Genomic DNA, 8,402 nt, shown 5'->3' with positions numbered 1-8,402 from the left:
CCAGTCAGATTTTTTGTTTTTTAGCCATTTATTTCGGCATTTATGCTCTTTTGGCATATACACTGCACTCTATTTATGAGCTGATTTAATGCTATTAGAGCATTTATAAGGCACTGTTTTCAGGCACTTTTTATTTAATTTATGCTCTTATGGCATATACACTGCACTCTATTTATGAGCTGATTTAATGCTATTAGAGCATTTATAAGGCACTTTTGTTATGCACTTTTTAATTTCACAATTGCTGATGTATGGCCTCAAGCACGCCTTACCACAATTTATAATGGTACACAAAGCAACCTTTAGCTATAGACTATAAGGTGCTTGTTTTAAAACATAAAAGATTCTTTTGTATCTTTTGCTTTTTATATTTATACTCTGTTCCTTACCTTTGGTAGGGGGAAACAAGAGTCACTTATTTTTGCTACCTTTAGCTGTAAGATGCTTAAAGGAGCTGGCCTTTCTCTGAGTTCCTTACCTTTGGTAGGGGGAAACTGCAGAGTCGATTAAAGGCTCGATTGACCAAATGTAAAATCCCAAATTGAGAAGACTTTACTCGTTGAGTTTTTGTAAGAAACTGATTTTATTTGGAAATATCTTCGGTTTAAATAGGTGACATGAGAATCGCATCTTAAAGTAAATGGCCTACGCAGAGGCCTAAGTAAATAGTCCCCGCCTTATCGAGGTCCCACGCTCGGGCACATCTGCCTATCTTGAGCGGCGAGGACCTTATCTGTGGTCTCCCACTAAGGGACTATTTTAGGAGGCGGGGAAAGATCTCAAGTGACTGACTCATGTAGTGTGCACTTAAATTACATGTTTTTGAGCAATGCACCCATGTCGCCTTAGATAACAAAATCCTAAATATAATTTATCGCTCTCGATTCATTTACATAAGATATGAACGGAGCCCAAAATTGTAAGTCTTTAAATATATTCGTGTTCATGTGTGAACAGTTGCTGTTTTATAGAAATAACTTTCACTCCTTTCATTTTACTTATACTATAGATTGCATGCTAGTCCGTCGAGGAGGGGAATTTTGGTAAATATAGAGCTTCTTCAGTTCAAAGTCACGGGATGGAAACGGTGTAGTTTCAATGGTAATTATCACCTTTCATGCGATTCTATTTGGCTTCCGTGCTGTGCAAGGCATATTAATTTGATTATGGACCTAAAGATCGTGTAATTCTTATATCTAGATGGTATTTTCTTGGTGGTCAGGCCATTAATCAATTGTGACTCACTTTGCAGCTTGGTATTTCAATTACAAGTCAACATTTGCTTTGCTGTGCCCATGTATTAATTAGGAAGTCCTTCCGTTTCTAAGTATTGCCTTACTAATAACTTTGAACTGCGAACTCTCACCCACACAGGCGTAAAATGCCACAAAAGAGAGAGTTTTACAGAGAAATTTGAAAAGAGAATCGCCGGGGCAATTACAAAGAGACTCGTGTGCATTTGGCTTTGATTTCGCCATCTAATTTGGCTTTGTTTTGGTTTTGCATACTCCGCACAGTTCTCTAAACTTTCGCTCGCGCTGCATCAGCTTTTCTGCTCCACCACCCACTCAAGCCAACCAGCCACCTATCCACCCACCACCCACTATCGCCTAGTCCTTCGTCCTTTTTGGCAGCGTCTCAAGCGGCGTGTGTGGGCTGCACTCCTGCTTAATGTTGATTCGCTTAGGCCTATTTTCTAGTCTAGGCCTCGTCGTCCTAGGACCACTACATGTGTGAGGTCCTAGCGCAGGCGCCAGCAGCACGAGCAGTCAGGCCTGACTACATTCGTGCAAGTTTGAATAATTCATTTGGCTATTTTCTTATCTTTATGTTTACAAGTTCTAGAGTCAGTTTTTTTGCGGTAGGTTAGTTAGCCCGTTAAAGCGAAATCCCCATGACCAACCCCAAAATTAAAGAAAAAAAGGCAGTCAGGCAACCCAAACTTCGACCGGCGAATTCACTTTCCCGAAGCAAAAACAAAAACCCCACCACCACCCAATCCAAAAACCCCACCCACACAACGACCACCACTGTCGGCCATCCCAAAAAGAGTCCTTCGGAAAAGCCGAAGTCGTGTTTTGACTGCTCCATTTCCATTCGTTCCGCAGCCGCCTGGCATTGCCAGCTATTGCATCCTGTCGCTTCAGTTGTGTGGCAGTAGCCGCTTTGTAAACATTTATCGTCGTTCACCCACCGCGTCGTCCTTGTTGTCGCCTCCTCCGTGTTTGTGCTACGAGTTTTCGTCATCGTCATCGCCATCGCCCTCGTCATCGTCGGCGTCATCTTTCTCCTCTTTCGGTCCAGATCCTGCACCGCTTGTTTTGGCCATCCAACCGACGAGTCGGGTGTTGATACATTTTGGCCCGTAACTTTGACGAGCGTCAAAGAGAATTAAAGCCCCTCCAAAAGCCACCACCCTTCGGCCCCAGTGTTTGTGATTCCAGTGAAAGTTGTGCTTCAAAAATTCGACAACATCTCGTTGGTGGAAAGCAAAAGTATTTCGGAAAATGCAATTAATTACCAACTCATTTTAATAATGCTGATTTGGAAAAGCTTTTTAAAACATATTTCAAATTGATAGCGTGTCTGCTTTGAATGCCATCTTCGTCCAGAACAATAATTTGAAATTAAAGTTATTTCATGTTTTCAGTTTTGTCTTGACTGTGTTGTCCTGCTACTTCTTAGTTTGCTGTGCCGCACGTTTAAATTACATTAAAACTTTATACGATTTTTATTGTTAGTGGATACATTTGTGAAGCATAGTCATATAAATCAAGTTGCCAAAGCCATCCACTCTATACTGCCATCCTTAAAGAGATTTAGTTTTCTTTTATTTAGCTAACTAAGCAATTTGGCGCGGCTTATATGTCTGCTCAAATTGACCGCTATAAATTCAGACAATTTAAGCAGACACAAAACGTTAAAATAGTTTTACTATGTTCAGCGAAACACTTTCCAAGCATTGCAGGCTATTACTTTTCCAATCGAACTCCCACCTGTTAAACAGACATTACTCATACGCACAGTGTGCTTGAATTGAAGTTAAGAGTTGGCGTCCCATAAAAATGTTGATCACATTTTATACACTGACCTATGGTCCTGTCTACTTCCGAGGTCCTTTCTGCCTGTCCACACTGAACCTTTTAAAGTTGTCCACCCATGGACTCACAATAAGTTAAATATGTGTGAGTGAGGCAACTGCTGCTGATTCTCCCAGGCGCTACAGCCATTATTTCTTCCACTTGCGCAGCTTCCTTGGCCAGCATCTTAGTTTCTGTGGCCGTATATGTGTGTGTGTGTGTGTGTCTGAGTGTGCTATGTGTGCCCAGCTGTGCAATTGTTGACACCCACAGAACACAGAGCCACGTACACGTGCAAAGGGGCTTGTTTTTCGATACAGCAGCTGCAGCTGCCGGCTTGAAACGCTCCATTTGTGCAGCCAATCGCTACAGGCGGCGGCCTGTTATTTATACCCTAACCAAGCTGATGGAATAAGGATTATTAAGGATATGCTAAAATGAAAAGTAATTTGAACTGACCTTCGGAATGGAAATTGCGCCTTCAAATTAATTTACCCTGTGATAAAAGATAACTAGAAGAGTGTATTATTTGACTTGAGTCTAGCAGAAAGTGTACTAAAAATTCGTATAATAGCAAACGTATTTTCTTAATATACATTAGTTTGCCCCCTTAAGCTTGTGGTTCCAGAGCCTGACTGCCTCTCGCGCATTGAGTTCATTACCCCGTTGTGGTTAAGAAGGAGTGGCGGGCTTAGGCAGACTAATGTAATATTTAAGCGACAGAAATATTCACAAAAAGTTCAGCTTAATCGCAAGCTGCATCTGTTGCTATACCAACTTTTGCCTGGTATTTAAGTAAGGCATCAAAATTAAGCAAAACCTACGGAGTCTGCCCGAGGGAAGCCAAGCCCAAAACCACTTATTGCCAAAGTTTCGGCAAACTCCTTCATTTCATTATTGATTATTTCCAACCTTTATTTTCTACGCTTTATTTTGTTACAATACCCAGTTCAAGTTCCTCAGCTCTGAACTCTCTTTTTATGAGTACTTTAAAACTCCTCGAGTTCCGCTGACTTTTACTAACTTTGATGGCAGAAGCGCACGGATGAAAAGATTTGTGACGATTATTAAAAATAATTTTTTCCCCTTTTTGTGGCATTTAAGTGAGTAGCTGTAAAAATCTATAACGTTATTTTGGCGAGAAATAGAAAATTGGCAAAAATAGTATTGTAGTTGACTAAAGACGAAAACTTTAAAAATACCAAAATTGTACCCACATGTAAGGAACAAGACGAATTGTAAAGAAGCATTTAAGCTGACTTACAAAACTTAATGGTGCCAGAATTGCCAGGGCCTTTGAGAGGATTCTCTCTGTTTAAATCGTTCCACAGTAGTGTGATCTAAGCTTGTTTTGGTCCTTACAATATAGCAAATGTCGTCAAATCCATACACAGAAGTAAACATCCACAAACACAGACACTTATGGGCAGACCCAGAAAGCCACGGGCATTGCCTTCTAAGTCTCGTCCTTTTTTTCCACTGTTGTCCTTTTTATTTATCTCGCTTGCTCATTTTTGTGTTTTTGTTTTGCATTCTCAACGAGGCCAAACCGCACACACACGCACGCCCCCATGCAAATAACGCCACACACACACACATATACACCCATACACCCACACACATACACGCGCACACATAGACATGGTGAATGAGAAGAAGACAAGGCGTGACAAGTGCAGGCTTCATCCGAACGTGCCCTCTGCACTCAGCCCCTCCACCACCTCTACCTCCTCCCCCGACGCCTGTCAAGTCAACACCCTTCTCCGCCCGCTGCCATAACCAAAAAGAGGAAAAACTTTAACTAGATGCATATATAAATTGCGTTCTATATATTTATGCCCCGACATATATGCAAATGCATCATGGCTGCGCGGCAGTGGAGGCACAGCTTCTATTAAATATGCTTATTATGACACAAGCAAACATACAAACTTAATGTTTATTGGGTTCTTGGCGTTGGGTTCACAAGAGCAGAAAAAATATTTAATTGATAAATTCAGCAACGATAGCTTTACTGGCTGATTTAAGTGGATACAATTAAAACTAGTTTCTCTTTCTCTATTTGCGCAGTTCTTTCGATTTATTTGTTATAATTAAATTAATATGATTTATTTTAACCGATTTATTTGCACACAAAAAATAGTGTAAAAATTTTTTAAATATTGAAAAAAAAAAAACGTATAAACGCTAGTATTTCGCAGCTTTTTAAATTTGCCTTTAAATTGAGCTTCTGATTAATAGCGCCTGTTTTTTATGCCGGCAAAGTCCTTCCTTTTTTGTGTTAAAGATATCCTCTTCCATTCTCATCTGGTGTTTTCGATGTTTCTCCCTTAGGCTTTTTGGCTCATCTTAACTCACAGCGTTCCTTTTTAGTTTCACTGTCTCCATTCGTTTTGCCTTCCATAAATAAAATAAATGTAGGTGAAAATATACATAAATAATGGGCACAAGCGCGGCTTTTTTTATGAAGTGTTTGAATGTGCGAGTGTCAACCCAGGGCACTTGAAAGATGGTGGGGAGGGGGGCTTGTGATGGGGGCGACGTCTGTGAAAATTATAAAACAGACGACGCAGCCATTCTGGCGGGGCAAAGATATTATGGCCTCTGAAGGCTGAGAAGGGGACCCCTGCCATGTAGGCGTGTGTAAATAGCAAAAACCTAGTCGGGCGTACACAAGCCAAGTCATCATGGAAAATGGCTAAACAGGCAAAAGAATAAGGGCCAAAGAAGATAGAAAGATAACAGAGTGGAAGGCATGACAAATACGTTTTCTCTGCCTTTTTTTTATGGCATATACATATATGCCCCGAGGTAGTGGGACGTATAAAGTTTGACCTCCAATCAATAAATCACATTAAAAGGGGATCTTTCAAGAAATGAAGAGAATGACAATGGACAAAGATGGCCAATAACTGACCCATAATTGTTCATTGTCACGTCATTGTCCGCGTCAGTTGCTCAAGGCACATGAGAATAGTATCCAGCAAGAAATGTATTTATTCTTGGCCTCTTTTTCGTTCTTTTCCGCTAATTATTGTGTAATATTAATCTTATTAATAAATAACAAGGAATCATAGTATCCATATACTAAGAAACATCTCTCTAATAGCTAAGAAGTATCCTTTTCTTGTCACCTAGATCTCGCTTTTCTCCGCAAGCTAGATATACAGCCCAAGTATCCTTAATAAACACCGCACCGATAAATGACTGTTACTCATAGTATTCACCTAGAAAGGATGATGTACTTTTCCCCGAAATGAACACTTCGCCATTAAATGGGTGAGGAGTATCCTTTTTGTATCACTTGGCTCTGGATTTTCGCCGCTTTTCTCTCTTCATTTTCTTCTGGGCCAGTCAGGTCTCATCATCCGCTTGCGCTTTTTTCTCAGCTTTTGGCTTGATTTCCTTTTTTGTCGCTACAGCCAGAGTCCTTTTGCTCCGCGCTTGCCTTTTACTAGCCCAGACTGCGCCCACAAAGACGTGTACATATATGTGTTTTTCCAGCTGCCAAAAGGCTGCGCTTGGCTTCTTCGCAGCCAGTGTTTTGTTTTTGGCTTCGTCAGCCAACTTTAGCTATTGACAGACCTTGCCACCTCGCGTCCATGTCCTTGCTGGAAAACATTTCGCTTTCAGCGCTCATTTTGCAGGATGTCGGGAAAGTGATGTAAAAAATATACACAACAATTTCAAGATATCTTCTGTGGCCTATACTGCGTGCCCAAAAGCCATAATTATCACGCGTTCACATGGCGTATACGAGATTTTGCTGTTTCGCGTTTAAACTCTTAACCGAAATTTATGCTTTCGCTGTTGCTAATTGTACATTTTGTTGCTCTTGCTGTTTATAATGTAAAATTTATTGTGTTTGTGCATGTTTATTATCGCCACGCCGTTACGCGCCCTCATATGGATTTGTAACACGCCCCCCTACACCCCCTCTTTAAACATCACTGTGCATTTATGTTTTACAGCGTCTGCAAAAAATATTATCAAAAGTAATAAATGAATAACAAAATACAAAACAAACGCCATCAATAATTCATGGGAAAAAAAACAACACAAACAGAAATAACCAAAAATAAAAGCTTGCGGCGCGTCGTTCTTTAAATATTTTATAAATTAATTCTGCAAACAGCGTAAGCGAAATTAAAAAATACAACAAAAACATCAGGAATTAATGTAGTGCCTAATGCAATGTGTAATAAAACCGTGTAGACCAGGAGGTGCGCCAGATCATTAAATACCAGCAAACACTGTTAGGTGAAAAAAAAAAAAAAATTATGAAATACAAATTTATATTTATTATTGAATAAATATGCAGAGTAAATATTACATATGCTAACCGTGAAAACAAATTGAATTATACAGCAAATAAAACAACAAATACTTTTCGTCGTGTTTTCGAATGTTTGGCTATTAAAGCGCTTACAGCTTAATTGGGCGTTACAAAGTGGTAAGTAAAAAAATAAACACTTTTGATAAACAATTATTTTTGAAAATATAAATTATTAAAATGATTTTAGTCAAAAGTTTCATAGAATAAGAAGATGCTTTACATATTCATAGTGTTATATTTTGATATATGTCCGTTTCTCTTTTTATTTTTTTAGCCCACATTAATCAAACGACTATCTCAGTAAATTTGCACAGTATTATTATAGTTTAATTCATCGCACAAAAGACTCCTTAATCTTTCATGCAGCGATCTTTTAATATCCTCTAACTATTATCAAAACATATCAAAAATTGTAATTAAGATACCATTGCATTTCCCTTGGTAAATATATCACAGTTTTTTCTAATTTAAACACACGTACACAACGTCGTTCATGGCTTTATCAGCCAACTTTGCTGATTCAAAGATATCTGTCGACCCTCATCCATCAACAAAAACCCAACCACAAATGTCACATGCAAATTCGGTTCGCCTTGTAACGGAAGTGCAAGCAAAAAATAGCGAAAGATTTTTATACATAACTTTTTATGCTACTCATTGTTGGGAGCAGAAACTTCAACCTCCTTCCAACGGTTTGAGGTGGTGCTTGCTGCACTTTTGCGGCGAGGTGAGCTGTACGGGTGTGTGCACGTTTTTGCATTTGCACCACTTTATTTCAATTTTATTCGCCATTTTCTTCGTTTGCGTGGTACATTTCCTGGGGACGAGACGCAGCAGTGACTTTTGCTCGGCAGCTGACTCGACTCCACTTTCCGTTTACCCTGGGCTGCCCTCCTCATTACCCTCTTTACATTTCTAATTACACGCTCATTTTAAACTTGAAACATTTGCAAACGGATGCCTGGGTCTGGAGGAGTCTGCGATTT

General features: G+C 39.7%; 1 protein-coding gene across 3 annotated transcripts in view, besides 1 other annotated feature; it reads left to right on the top strand.

Annotated features, from left to right (window-relative positions):
- Window positions 1-956: part of a mobile genetic element that runs on past the window's edge.
- Window positions 957-2,156: 1,200 nt separating this feature from the next.
- Window positions 2,157-8,402, top strand: part of bru3 (bruno 3) — a 281,494-nt gene continuing 275,248 nt past the window's right edge. For 2 of the 3 annotated variants that reach the window (NM_001382117.1, NM_001274878.1), the window contains exon 1: window positions 7,030-7,533. The gene's annotated coding sequence lies outside the window, so the exon portion shown is untranslated. Of the gene's footprint in view, window positions 2,397-7,029; window positions 7,534-8,402 lie in introns of those variants that run through there. The other variant, NM_001274879.1, reaches the window with a different exon arrangement.

Source organism: Drosophila melanogaster, chromosome 3L, assembly GCF_000001215.4.
Source record: "Drosophila melanogaster chromosome 3L".
Classification (NCBI taxonomy): Eukaryota; Metazoa; Arthropoda; class Insecta; order Diptera; family Drosophilidae; genus Drosophila; species Drosophila melanogaster.
The sequence above is the reverse complement of the archived record's forward strand: the minus strand, read 5'-3'. Positions and strand labels throughout refer to the sequence as shown.